Genomic DNA, 14,808 nt, shown 5'->3' with positions numbered 1-14,808 from the left:
CACATGTAGCACGACCAATGCTAATTATAGAGAGGTGAAAATAAGATCCCATTGTAATTAGTTGACTAGTGAGCTATTCAGAAATAATGTTCACTTCTCTTTCAAAGGATTGTCTGATCATTTCCGCCAGGATTGCACTGGAGATCCTTCCCAGTTAGTTACTAATTGTGAGAGAGAAAGATGTCTTAATTGTGTCACTCTTCTCAAGAATCGACCTCTTCTTTAACAAGCAAAATAGATTATAAAGACCACTGAGCAATTAACACTCAGTAAGTCTAATATCATGCTCGGATTGTGATAATAATCCACAGAGATAATCATAGACCACAAAGCAAAATTAAATAATGGAAATTATTACCATCTGCACAGAGTTTAGTACCCTGATGGCTAAGTTCCTAGTGTCTAGAAATAACCTTTAAACTAATGTTGCTGGGGGATTTAGTCTACATGTCCTCGGTTAGAAAGTGACTGATATGGCCTAGTGTACCAGATACCTACGTTACTGTTTCTCCATAATACTTTCCATAGTAATGTTTTGGGATAGGCGATGTGGTTTCACAATAAAAACTCCTTTGGGTGCATCATTGCCCCAGATGGTGTGAATAGTCATTTGAAAGTAAGAAGCATAAGTGTCCTAAAGTATTCACAGAAAAACATGCATCTCATGGTCGCGAGTGCAACGTAGAAAGCATATTAGTTTACTTTCCAATCAATTGCCTGAGTTTGAGCCTTAGACTGCCACCTCTTTTTCCCCTCTTGGCTTTGATTAAACCAATGAATAGGATATCATCTTTATTGCTCCACTGATGTTGTTCCTGCCAATGTATGGCCAATGGTGATTTGGAGTCCGTACTCGTAAGACTCGCCAAATGTTCCCTGATTCGAATTCTTAATTGTCTTATAGTGCTACCAACATATAGCTTCCCACTGATGATTGATTAACAGCTTTGAAAATGACAAGGGGGTCGAGGCACGTGTCGGCTATCGGCTTTTTGAAGAATAAATACATTTGGATGACTACAGTGCTGCTCGATATCAGATATTTGCAACCTTTAGGGGTGTATTGAGCGCAAGCCTCCTTCCCGTGTCTAATCCCTATGTTTATTTATCTCAAACTCTGATGTAAGTTTGAGGGAAGTTGACACTCGCTGCCACCCTGAATATCTAATATTCTTCTTTTTATTGTATATTTCTTGGTAGTTTTGACTTGTTTACTTACCATTCGAGAGTGGTAACTAGCACATACACCAAGATCGATCCCACACCAGTAATTAAATAGATGTATACCCTGTGCTCTCCTGCCTAACTTCTGACTTATCTCTAACATGAATAAAGAAGTTTCTTTTTATACTTGCCGTGTATCCTGGTGTTCCTGCTCTGTGTGTCACCTACCCGAAGTCCCAGGATTCATCATTGAATATTTCACTGGTGACGAGTTTTGAAACGATCTCCAAATCGATCTCAAACGATCACCCCTTTCCCCTGGCACTGCCCCGCCCCTACACAATCTCACTGTCACTTGGCCTAGTAAGATTGTTGTCTCTGTCCCCGTCCCTTGCCTTGTTGCGCCTTGAAACACTTGTTTATAGGCGCGTTATAAATGCCATATCATAAGTGCTGACTGAAGGTGGATGATGAAGAGGTAAGCTGAAAGAGGGTGCAGGAGCTGTCCATGTGTTCTGGCGAGGCGATGCAAGGCTGCTGAAGGTGGTGCAGCGCTGCTGAGGGTCAGAATAATCTCAGTGCCTCATCTTGTGCTCCTATGCTTCCCAAAGGTGGGCAGTAGCGGTGAAAAGATCTGCGGATATAATAATAGCAGTGTTATACGATGTGTCCTCATAGAGGAAGAAGTGCACAAAGCTGCATGCAGGGAAACAACACTTTACTGGGTTCTCAGCTCAGGAAATACACAAGCAGTTATTAGGAAAAGTACATAGGAAGAGAGACATCCACCGGCCCCCTATCCGCCAGCTTCAAACCCCAACTGACTCTCTGGAACACACAGGGACACTTCACTCTAAACATTCCCCACCAACATTCTACCAGGCACTACGACAGGCATTCCCACTAGCCAAGCATTCGCACAGGACCAAAGGGAGTGAAACACAGAACATAACGCAGTGCTGTTGACAGCTGTCAAAGCACAGCGTAAAGCTCGAGCGGGCAGAGGGCCTCGGGCTGTCAATGGAAAGTGCAAAGCTGGAGTGGACAGAGCATCTGACCCGATGGGAGGGCGACTCGAAGAGGGTCCGTGCCATCCAGAGCCAACTGGGGACATAAGGATTACTGAGGTAGGTGTTAGCGGGCTCTGAGACCCGTGATACCGTGAGCTCCCGACACACACAAACACAGGACACAGGTGTGCGTAGTGCGGGTTCCCCGGTGGCTCTGAGGCCGCCGGGAACGCCCCGTTTATTTATACACGCACGCAACGGAGTGGACGTCACACCGTCACGTGCGTGCCCTTAAAGGGCCAGCGCCACACTCCTCCTTTCCCATAACAACAAACTGAAAAGGAGGGCCTAACTACTAAACATAACGGCACACAATGGCAACAACACAAAAGCCCCCATTTATTGGTACCCACCCGGGATCCCCGGACGGCACCATCCATAAATGGCTTAAGAGTCAACACACACTTAGTCTGTGACATAGTCTGTGAGATGGGCATGTTTCCCACGCCCTGTCCTCACGGGTACTTCCTGCCTGTCTCTCTGGCCGGTGCTCTTTCGCATTGACCCCCACGGGTCGGGGACTCCACCTGGACGGGATGTACCCCTCCTTCGTCCGGTGCTTCCTCCAGGTCCATGTCCACCAAAGTCTCTGCCCTTGGCTCACCCAGCCTCTTAAAGAAGCTTTCGTTTCCAGTGACAGATGCTGTTCAATCAGACGCAGTCACCATAGACCCCTTGACCACCACCACGTCCAATGAAGCCGGCTCATAGGTGAGGGATAGCTTGCCCTGCGGTTGACGATTCCTCACTAACACCTCATCGCCCGGGGCAAGCCTTGGTGTTCTTAGGCCTCTTCTGTTGTTTTCCATTTCAGTCCTTGCCCTTCTCTCAATGACGGCCGGCTCTCGCACCCACACCTCTGGTATTATGTCCCTCGGGCAGCGCTGGAAGAGTGCCTCCACTCGCGCCACTCCTGTAGATGAGTGCAGAGTGGCCCTGTACCCTCGCCGGAACACGTATAGTGCCCTTTGTAGGCACTCCCCTTTTCCTTGTGCGATCCTGAACACCTTATTCAGCATGCGCATCATCCGCTCTGTTTCACTGTTCTCACAAGGCCACAGTGGAGTTACCTTCCTGTGGTGAATGCCATAGTCCTTCATGAGGTCAACAAAACTTTCGCCCTGGAATGGTGCCCCGTTGTCGGAGCACAATACTTCAGTCCGTGGGTGGCAAAGATCTTTTCCAGCGCCACCACTACTCTCTAAAACGCCACCGACTCCACAAATTCTACCTCAGGGTATCGGGACCACTCGTCCACCACCACCGGGAAGTGGGTGCCTCTGGTCGTGGACCCAAAGTCTGTGTGGACCACTTCCCACGGCCTTGTACCTCTGGGCATGGTGTTGATGGCTGGCTTGTGTTGTGCGGGCGGGGCTGCCTGGCACCATGCACAGGAGGCCACAAATTCGTCCACTCTCCTCTCTAGCTCAGGGAACCACACCTTCTGCCCTAGACAAGCCTTTGTTTTGGGAGCCCCTTGGTGTCCCTGGTGAGCCAGAGCTATGATCTGTTGAATCTTGACCTGGGGGACCACAATTCTGTCTCCTCTCAGCAACAGCCCAGAGTCGGAGAACACCAATTCTTCACGGACCCGCCAGAGCTGTTCCAGGGCCACCTTTGCTTCATTTGTTCTCCTGCTTAGGGATTCCAGCAATGTTTTCCAGGCTCCCTATTCCATGGCCGCTTTCAGGATCCCAAAACACTCGTCACTTTGTGATGCCTGTTCTAGTTCCTCCACCTGCACCGAGTTTGGGGTGGCTGCCTCAATCACTAGCCGTACATGCTCATCCACCTTTTCTGCGCATGTGGATGGCTGAGCACCCCCTCTCGGTTGTCTCGAGAGGTAGTCCGCAGCGTTGTTGCTGCCCGGGCTGTAGACCAATGACACACCATACTCCAGGAGTGCCAGCATCCATCGCTCTATCCTCACAGGTGGTTTGGACGATGAGCCAGCAAGATGGGAAGTAGGGGCTTGTCGTCCATGATCACCGTGACTGGTCTCCCCAATATGTATAGGTGGAAATGTCTGCAGCCCCACAGCACGGCCAGCGCCTCCCGCTCAATTTGTGAGTATCGCTGCTCGGTGTCGGAGAGCGCCTTGCTGGCATAGGCTATAGGGCGGACTTCTTGATCACTGCCCACCTGGGTGAGGACCGCCCCAAGGCCGTATGGGCTGGCATCCACGACTATCTCAGTCTGTAGGGCCGGGTCGAAGAACACCATGGTGTCCTCAGCAGCAAGGGCCCTCACTGCCAAGGAACGTCCTTTCTTGTCAGTGTCCGCAGCGGCTCAGAGCGGGATGCTAGGTTTCGGATGAAGCAGCCATAATACGTGACCATGCACAGGAAACTCCTCATCTCAGCCACATTTTCCGGGGGCCTGGCGTCCTTGATGTCTCTCACCTTACATGGGTCAGGAGATACGCCATCCGCCTTAAAGACAAAGCCGAAAAACTCAATCGTGGTTTTGAGAAATTCACACTTGTCCCTGTGCAAAGTGAGTCCCAGGGAGCGCCGGCGCTCAAATGTCTTTGCCAGGCAAGCCAGGTGTTCAGCCTCTGACCTTGCGAACATTAGAATATCATCACTGATATTGAGTACTCCGGCCAGGTCCGCAAGGGCCCCTCTGATGATGTTTTGGAACACCTCTGCCGCTGAGGAGACCCCAAAACTGAGTCTCTTAGTATAGCCCCGTGGTAAAGTGGTGATTTATCATGATACGGCGTGTAGGACTACCTGATGGTACCCAGCCCTGAGGTCCAAATTGGAAAAGAACCTCGCACCCTGCAGCTCCGTTATGATGTTGTCAATGGTGGGAGTTAAGTGTCTCTCTCGCTTTATGGCCTTGTTGGGCAGGCGCATGTACACGCAAATTCTCACCGCATCCGGTTGCTTGGGCTTGCGGGCAATTACAATGGGAGACACCCACGGAGTAGGGCCCTCCACCTTTTCGATGATGTCCAGCCCAACAAGGTTATCTAGTTCCTTATCCACCAAGTCTCTGAGGTGGAAGGGCACACGTCGATGTTTGAGTGCCACCGGTTGGATGGACTCATCTATATGGAGCCGGACAGGTTCACCCACCATCTGCCCTATACCTTCAAACAGAGTCGAGTGCTTACTCAACAATACCTGGATGTCGTCTAGGTACACTGAGTATGCAAATGTTACAATGCCAAGGGCCTCTGCCGCAGCACAGCACAGGAGGGTGTTGTTGCTCACTAGTGTAACGTAGAACCTGGCCCTGATGGAGGTCTCACCATACTTCACATTAGCAACAAAGGCACCGTCCAGCGGGATTGGTTGTTCACCCCCGAATGTGAAGATGCTTGCCTTTGGTGCAGATAGGCCAGGTGGGGATTGCATAGTGTCTTAGTGTTCCCTGGCCATGACATTGACTGAAGCACCATTGTCCACCAGCATCGGTATAGAATCCCCATTCACCAGGACATTGCACCTGGGCTAACGCTTGGAGTTGGACTTCAGAACGCCCACACTGGACATGAAGAACAAGTTTTCTTCCTCTCCTTCTTCTTCGTCCTCCTCAGGACAGTTGCCATCGTCCCCTTGGTCCACTTGTGCCACATTCGATGACCGTTGTGGGCGGAAGAAACTCGCCCAGACGGGCCCTCTGGGAACAACTGTCGGTGTCACGGCCCTACAGATTCAGGCATAGTGGTCAGCCCCTCCAAAGCGGCCACTCGACTTTCCAATGGCCGGGCACTCCGCCAGATGTGGGAGATCGTATCCACACTTCAGACATTAATTATTCACCGCTGATCCCCTTAAGCCCCGGTTGCCAGCTGGGCTTCTAGACCCTCGGCCCATGCCGACACCACAGATGTCTTCTCCTTTGCTGGGGCGCACTCCTGCTTCCATTCTGGTCGCCCGCAACTCAGAGACCTCATGGCACCTCCCCAGTTCTAGAATGCGGGGAAGGATGATGCCCGGTTCCCTCAAGATCTGACGGCGCAACTTGCCAGACACACACCCTTGGATGAGTTGATTTCTTATCATGGTGTCTGGATCATTCCACGCACACAGTACTGCCAATCTGTGCAGCCTCCCATTAAACACATCAAGAGTCTCATCGTCCTTTTGGCGTGCTGCACCCATCAGGAAGCATTCGTAGTCTGCGTTTGCCACGGGCAGAAAATGGTTGTGGAGTGCATCCTTGGCTGCCACATATGACCCATTTGCTGGTTGTAGGGACAGGAATATCTCATGTACCGCAGGGCCTGCACAGTAAGGTCGCCAATTTACTGTCATCTCTAGACTCCATGGTGGCCCTAAAGTACATTTCTAACCTGTCCATCCACATTTTCCACCTTGGCCCGGGGCTTGATTGTGTGCCCGAGATATCAAACTCAGGCATTGGCTGCAGGGCACCAGGTGGTTTGGGTAGAGGTCTTGGCGGTAAAACAGGGGGGGGCTGTTGGCCCACTACAGGGGCGGCCTGCTGTTGGTCAGTGGCTGCAGCTTGTTCTTGGCTCATGATGGCAAGCGCACAGGCACCCCAGAAGAACAAAGAAAATGGGGTTGAAACTCACCACCACTCTTGCAGGTAGCCCTCCGCAGTAGACAGGCCCCAGATCTGGCCACTGGCAACCCCACAGTCACAATGTCCCTCAATGTAACACAGCAGATGCTGATCCACAGATATGGCAAAGCAGATGCTAGGCAGTGTGAAGGTCCCACAAATTGAGCAGGGTGGCCCCAAGGTGTACATACACAGCAGGCCTTCCTTGGTTCCACACCCAATCACTCAACGAAAAACAGTGAAACTGTGAAGAAATCACTTAAAAAATGCAGGTACTGCTTCTTGTAGCTGTCCGGCACAAGATGATCCAAAAATTGAGGCGGGATGGCTCACTGACGCTTCCTTAGAAGCCGTGACCTCCCAGGGCCTACTAATCTAAAATGGCCACCAACCACGTGGATTCGTCCCCTCTCCGCGGCATGCTTCGTTAAATGCGCCTCATGAAAAAATCATTTGCGCACAGGTTACCGCCTTTCCCGGGTTGAAATCCGCAGCTTCGTCGCCGCTGTTAGCGGTCAATGAGACCCGCGATACCGTGAGCTCCCGACACACACACACAGGTGTGCGTAGTGCAGGCTCCCCGGTGGCTCAGAGGCCGCCGGGAACACCCCGTTTATTTATACTCGCACGCGACAGAGTGGACGTCACTCCGTCGTGTGCGCGCTTTTAAAGGGCCAGCGCCACAGTGGGGATGGAGCTCCACTCAGCTCTCTTTTCCCTGAAGGAGTGATGACTTCGACCTGTGGCTGGAGAATCCAGTGATGGTCCGATTCGACTGTCGGATGGCGATGAGTTTCAAGCTGCGGTTGGTGAGCTTTCATTAGAGAGCCAGTGTACGGATCGCCATGCAGATCTTATCTACTCCGAAAAGTGGACCTTGCAGGCTGTGATTCCTTGGCTAACGGAAGGTGGAGTAAGTGCTTGCAATACATTTCGAGGTCGTGGTCATTCACTACGTATGTGCACTGTGTCAATGGTTTATTTTGTTGACACTCTTCAAGATTTACATGAGATTTCTAGGCAGAATAGAGTTTGGAGGCTCCAGGAGAGAAGTTCATTAATGGACTGTTTTATACTTTCATGGCCAGACATGGCCATGATATCGTGTATGGAGTTCGGGGATGACACGTGTGCAGATTAGAAGAGGAAAATGCTGTGACGATTGGTTGCTCGTGCATGTATTTCAACCAGTAAAGGTACAGAAGAGTTAAAGTTCAGCCGCACTAATAAGGTAGTGATTTTTGTGAGTCAGATTCCCTTTATCATCAGAGTTAACAAGAGGTATTTGACAATTAAGGCAGCTGCACATTTGACTTTAAATGTTGTGTGTGTCAGACTAGGGACAGCTGTTTTGTTAGCCACAACCGAAGACTGTAATAGTTGTGCTATTTCACTTAATGAAACTGTTTGCCAATGACTGAAAGGCATTGGTAGAGAAGCATTTTAAATAGTAAGATGGTAAGGCAATATGTTTGGAAAATGAAGAATGTGGAATGCAGTGTAAAGGCAATTCATGAACTTATTACTGCAAGGTGATAATAGCTTTGTAGTCAATGTGATGGATGATGGGAGATTAAGGATTTGTGAGCTTTGAGGCATTTTGTGACGTTAATGGAGGAATATCGAATATGGTATTGTGTGAAAATGTCATACAGGCAATATGCAACACGTGTAAGTAATGCAGTTTTACATGTGCAATGTTAAAAAGGGAGGATGACAATTAACATGTTGCCTAAGTGTAGTGACTGATCTACACTACTTTTGGGTAACGTTTTAGTACTAAGGGAGGTAACTGATCAGTACCATCTCTGGCAACGTTTTTAATGTAGGTGCAGGTTGTTCACCTATAGTGTATGTGAGAGTGCACATTCATTTGTTTATTTATTTCTAATGCGCACCAAACCCCAAGGTAAAAGGGCGCAGCAATAAGAAGGTGCAAGGCTTACAAAGTTTCAAAGTGATTGACAATATAACATCATGAATGTGCAGGTAAAATTACATACAATACAGAGTTTAGGTATAAACTTTCAGATAAAGTACAATTCAATATTATACAGTTCAGTTCCAACTATAATTTACAGTGATGGACACAGCGTTAGCATGGTGAAGGCAATTGTGACAGTCATGACTAGCCTTCAGTCGAGTTGAGATAGGTGATATGTCTCTTTCTAAAGTGTGGATAGGGTTGGTCTGCTCTCAACTCGTGGGGCAGGGAGTTCCAGAGTTTGGCAACCTTCACAGGAAAGCTGTTACGACCAATCTTGGTAAGTCTAAATCCCGGAACCACAAGACAAATTGTATTGCTAACTCTTGTTTGCCTGTTGGAGGTTCTTCTCATCAATTTGTCTGTTAGATAGCTAGGGACAGCATTGTTTAAGGCTTTATGAGTCAATGAGGTGATTTTTAGCTGTATTTTATTATGGATAGAGAGCCACTTGTATTGATGTCTAATCAAGGCCATGTGTACTCTTTTGTTAATGCTTAGTGCAGCTCTTAGAGCGTTATTTTGCAGGATTTGTAATCTCTGGATAATGGCTTTGTTGGCGACACTGTAGAGAGCATTACAATAGTCTAACCTGGAGAGAATTAATGCTCTAGCCAGGATAATGCAACTGTCAATTGAGAGGAAAGGCTTACCAGCTCTGATAAGCTTGCATGTGTAGGCTGTGGTAGAGGCCAGAGATTTCACTTGTTTATTGAAGGACATAGTTGAGTCAAGGTAAAAGCCCAGGGTGTTTACCTCCTTATATACTTTAATGATATTTCCATCAATAGTAAATGACGCATATTCATGGCCTAGTTTAGTGATGTTAGATGGGGTACCTAGAATTATCAACTCTGTCTTATCATTCAGGCAGAGACCGTGGGTGGCCATCAATGCCTGAATGATGAGATAGACCCTATTCACCAACGCCAGGTCCCTGCCATGATCCCCAGAAAACGGGTGGAGAATCTGTGTATCATCTGCATAGTTAGTATAGGTGATATCCAGAAGGTCCAGATCAACGAACACAGGTTTCGTGAATATATTGTAAAGAGTAGGAGAGACGCATGAGCCGTGAGGTACACCACACAGGATCGGGGTGGCGTCCGCCGCTGCCGATGTGGAGAACACTCTCATGGTTCTATCACTCAGGAATGATTCTATACATTTGATAGCCTCTATGGAAAAGTGGGCTGCTGTTTACAGGTGCCTGCAGAGGACATTGTGATCCACCAGGTCAAATGCAGCTGAGAGATCAAGTAATAAGAGCATTGCTGTCTTCCCTTTATCTCTCAACTCATCAATCTGTGTTTTCAGATCAATCAAGGCAGTTTCTGTCCCATTTAGGGGGAAAAATCCGGATTGTCTGACCCCTAAGAGCTTATGAAGCTCAAGGTGTTTTTGGATCTGAGTATTATTGACTTTGTCCAATATTTTAAGTAGAAATGGTACAGTCTTGATGGGGCGGTATTTAGTGGCAATGAGTGGATCTAAAGTTTGCTTCTTTAGAAGTGGAAGAACCCAGGATTGTTTTAGGTTGGCCGGGATGCTGCCGGAGGAGAATGAAGCATTGATCAGTTTAGAGATGAATGGAGAAAGGTCTCTGGCAGCAACTAATATGTGCAGGGCAGATATCTCCTTTGCAGTTGGATGGTTTGAGGGATAGAATTATTTTTTCTACCTCTAAAACAGATGTTTTGGTGAAGCTGAATCTATTATTCTGAGCAGTGGTCAAATAGCTAGATGGGGGAGAGTTAGCGGGCTGTAGTAAGTTCAGAGAGTCTTTCTTTAGTTTTATTTTATTTTGGAGAGTGTTTATTTTATTGGTTAGTGCCTGTTGAATATCTGAGCACCAGATCTTATCTTTGTTGCATGTGTCAGGTATAGGGACTGGGGACTCTAGTTCTTTTAGTATGGTAAATAATTATTTCATACTTGAGTAAGATTTGGCAATGCGTTCATTGTAAGAGTTTCGTTTTGCCAGGCAGACTTAATTTTTATAATGCGCTGATGTAGTAGTTAGCTTATTTTTATTCTCACTGGAGGGGCATAGTCTCCAGTCAGTTTCACACTTTCTTTTCAGTAGACGTAGGTCCTTTAATTGTGGAGTGAACCACTTGTTGAGGTGGGCTTTGGCTTTGCTTGATCTTAGTTTGAAAGGGGCAATTTTATCTAATGTGGAGAGCATGATTTTGTTATATTCATGCGCCAGGGTGCTCGGGTCAAGGAATCTAAGGTAGGAAGAATAGCAGGAATCACATTGTCCACTGTGATATTCTTTTTATTTCTAGTTAGACAAGGTGGCTCTTTTTGTAAGGCCATATGCCGAGGTCTGGTAGTAGATAATGTGAAGGACACGAGTGAGTGGTCAGTCCATGATTGTGGTGTGATAAAGGTAATAGTACCTGTAGAATTGTAGTCAGCTACCCAGCCTAAGGTTCTACCCTTAGTATGGGTTGGTTTGTTTACTTTTTGCGACAATCCGAGTGCATCAAAGGGATTGGCTATTTCCAAGGCATGCTCGTCTGCTGGGTCATTAAACCCTAGGTTGAAGTCATCTAGCAACAGTAGTTGGAAGGTGGGTTTGAGGTTGTTGGTAAGTATACTATGCAGGGCATCTTCAAATGTCCCGAGGGGACCAGGAGGTCTATAGATTAGGTGCATAGTGAGTGATTGGGAATTGTTTAAAGGGAGTTTAGCAGAGAGGATTTCACATGATTGCAAGGTTTGGTGGGGGACTAGTCTCAATAATAGACTCTCTCTAGATATGATGGCTATTCCACCATCTCTAGCCTGTCTAGAGATAGTGTAACTGTCTGGGATAGCTAGCATAAGCGAGGGTCCTGCAGCATTATGTAGCCATGACTCTGTTATAGCGTGGAAGTCCAGACTACCTTCTGTAATTAGATCAGCAATAGCTATAGCATGGACCACGAGGGATATCGCATTTAGAAGAGCTCCTTTGAGGGGGTAATCCTCTATTTTGGCTGAAGTCTGGAAGGGAGTATGGATGTTGGGAACCATAGGCTTGATATTAGATGTCCTGGTCTGATGCGCAGTAGCACAGTGATCAGATGGGGAAATAGGCCAATTGGTCCTATTAACGTTCATACTAATGTGACAATTTTGTATTTGAGACATTACATGAGGTACCATTTTCTGTCATGCTTTTTGAGTACACAAGTTTAAGTATAACAATGGCTAAGGTGTAAATGATTGCTAACTGATTTGCATACAGGTCATTGCAGACTGGATTAAGTAATTCACAGTGCAGATGGAGTGGATGAGCATGTGCGGATGAAGTGAAGGGGATAGTATTTTAGCTCTTTCTAGTGCCACTGTATAGATGAAGATGCATATGAAGTATTCTAGTAAAAAGGGCACTACATTTTATAAGTGCAATGTGAGAGTATTGTAATTTGCCACCAATGGTGCAGAATTGTGTGCTTATAGTGTATTGTATGAAAGTATGAGGTGCACCAGATGTATATATGAGGAGTTGCAGTCATACTTATGGCATTAAGGGTGCAGAGGTTGGTGAATTTACCTTTATACTTCTGGCACAAGGTGTGGAGATTGGTGATACTCCTATAAGCACAGACTAAGAAGTTGTTATGCACAAATTCAGTACATTTGAGTGAGATTACGGAAGTTTATATAAAGGAGATGCATTGAAAGAGAATGCCAGCAGTGATGTGAGCATAACGGAGAATGCTAGCAGGGAAGATGTTTAGTGTGCAAAACAAAAGAAATTGTTTATATAATACATCTTTTTTACTAATTACTGCTCGTTTGTGGTGATGGACGATGGGCTGTTACCTTACGTTCATGTTGCATGTTTTGTGTCCTTGTGGTCATCTGTGCTTTTCTATGCTTGTGTTTTAAATGTTATTTTAGGAGATGTCTTGGGTGATCTTGGAACATAATGTTGGTGTGAGTTAGTTTGCACTAGTAGAGCAAGAAACATAACTGTTTTGTGAGTTACTTTGTAATTGGTTGCGCGGTAGGCCTGAGGACAGGGAGTTGTACCTGGCTACAGGTTGGTGCTGACATGGGCAGCTTTGGGACTGCGTGTGGCAGATCCAGTAAAAGGAGTCCTTGTTCTTTGTGTTGGCTGTCCCTAGAGGGAATGATCGTGTTTGAGTGTGGCAGGTTTGAGATTTGACAGTGGCAGTGTCTGATAAAAGGTGTTTAGTAAATTGCTGTTAGTAGAGATTGTAGTGTTGTGTCTCGGGTTTGATGGCATAAGCTATTTGAGTTGTAAGTGGTGATATTAGATGTTTCACTTTGTGTAAGGTGTGGTATGAGAAGGTTATGTTGTGTTTCACCTTTGTGTAAAGAAGGGGGGTGTAGCGTCCTTACTAATTGCACTCACTATATCATTAAAGGTGCATTGGAATGTAGAATCTGGGAGGCCCCAGGATCCAGTGAAGTCTGTAGGACTGGACTTCAGATTAGGAGCTGGAACTGAATAGATGTATAACCTGTGCTCTCCTGCCTGACTTCTGATCTTCTCTCTGTAACATGAATAAATATGTTTCTTTTTATACTTCCAATGCATCCTGGTGTTCCTACTCCAAGTCCCAAATGCATCTTTCTGTATTTATAAATTACCTCTCTCATTAGCTGCCATTTACATAACATGTACTTTGCTAACCTCCAACCTCTGAACATTTGCCAATAAGGTGCTTGGATACAATAACGTGATGTACTCCTTACATTCTACAATTTTTTGATGATGTCTGATATCTTTCAGAGATAAAGCTGCAATTCAAGTTCTATCTTCATCTCCCCCCCTCTCCCTCCTATATCTGTGACCTTTCTAAGATATCAAAAATGTCTTGGAATCAATAAGTGCCTGCAACAGCTGCTGTTTTACACCTCCTAGAACTCTTTTATCTTAAGTATGGCTGTCCATTTATACATTATCTTATCTGGCATTGAAGGTACACCTCGCATCATGGAGTTTGTATCAGATTTTGGGCGCTCAAATGCAACAGATCAGACTATGCTCCTGAGCATGGCGTGGGTGGGAGGTGCCAGTAGCACAGCTGTAGGTGCTTCTGTTAAGCCATCACATCGGAGTCCAGAAGCCGTTCCTGGTGTAGGTGAATGCATTGGCCTTCCAGTCATAAGGGACATGCTTCTGGTAAGATTTAAATCTGGCCTTTGGCAAGGGCTCGGCTTCCTCTTTTAGCTGCCCACCTTTCTCTATGCCTCCATTCACAGATTCAGGCATCCTTGTCATGACACTGCCAAGCTAACCTCCACACGTCCGGAAATCTAGTTGCGGCTCTCACTTGTGGTCTGCATGATTGCCTACCTGAAACAGCGGATGTATTTTACTCTGACATGTGTACGACTGCCAGTTAAAAATGGTGGATTAGCCTAGATGCCGAATGAATGTGTCCCGATCCATCATGGCGGGCTTTTTCCTCTGGGTCACCAAGGGTAAACTTTACTATAAGAGTCAGTTAGCATAAGCAAAGTGTGTCTAAATAATGTGTTATGCTCTTTAGTGTACTTTATAGCGTTGTGCTCTAAGTCAAGTTGGTTGTGAATAATTCTTCACATTCTACAATAAGAACTGAAAGAGTTCCGCTGCTCTCGTTGTCAGGGACGATGAGGTTTTGTGCAGGCCTGCCATCTGACACGGTTTGGTTCATGCAACTTATCTGCTCTTAACCGTTTGATCTGCTTTCTATAATCTCTTAGGTTGTCTTTGTTCTGGAACACTGGCAAAAGGAAACAGTAAACCCTTGTTCCTAATCCCAACTGAACCAGAGGTAAGAACAGCTATTGACTGTCTTTGTTAATCTTTGCAGAGACAATGTGTCACAGGAATCTTGCTGCCTATGTACATTTATGTGCAGTGGGTCACAAGTATATTGGTGCCTATGTTAACCTTTGCTGCATGGTGATGTCTAACTGGTATTCTGGCTTCTGTGTCACTTTCTATGCTGAGGCAGAGAGTGAGCTGGGCAATACATACGTCCCATGCTCATAGTATCCTCTATATATTTCATCTGAATTTCAGTTTTCTTTCAGCTC

The 14,808-nt window shown here is 46.5% G+C and overlaps 1 protein-coding gene across 2 annotated transcripts in view; it reads left to right on the top strand.

Moving 5' to 3' along the window:
* Positions 1–14,808, top strand: part of LOC138516934 (zinc finger protein 84-like) — a 69,731-nt gene that overhangs the window by 42,819 nt on the left and 12,104 nt on the right. For both annotated transcript variants that reach the window (XM_069632406.1, XM_069632405.1), the window contains exon 3: positions 14,473–14,543. The gene's annotated coding sequence lies outside the window, so the exon portion shown is untranslated. The remainder of the gene's footprint in view (positions 1–14,472; positions 14,544–14,808) is intronic.

The sequence above is a fragment of the Ambystoma mexicanum genome, chromosome 6q (genome assembly GCF_040938575.1).
Source record: "Ambystoma mexicanum isolate Mex_15411 chromosome 6q, UKY_AmexF1_1, whole genome shotgun sequence".
Taxonomy (NCBI): domain Eukaryota; kingdom Metazoa; phylum Chordata; class Amphibia; order Caudata; family Ambystomatidae; genus Ambystoma; species Ambystoma mexicanum.
This window is presented reverse-complemented; position numbering and strand designations above follow the sequence as displayed.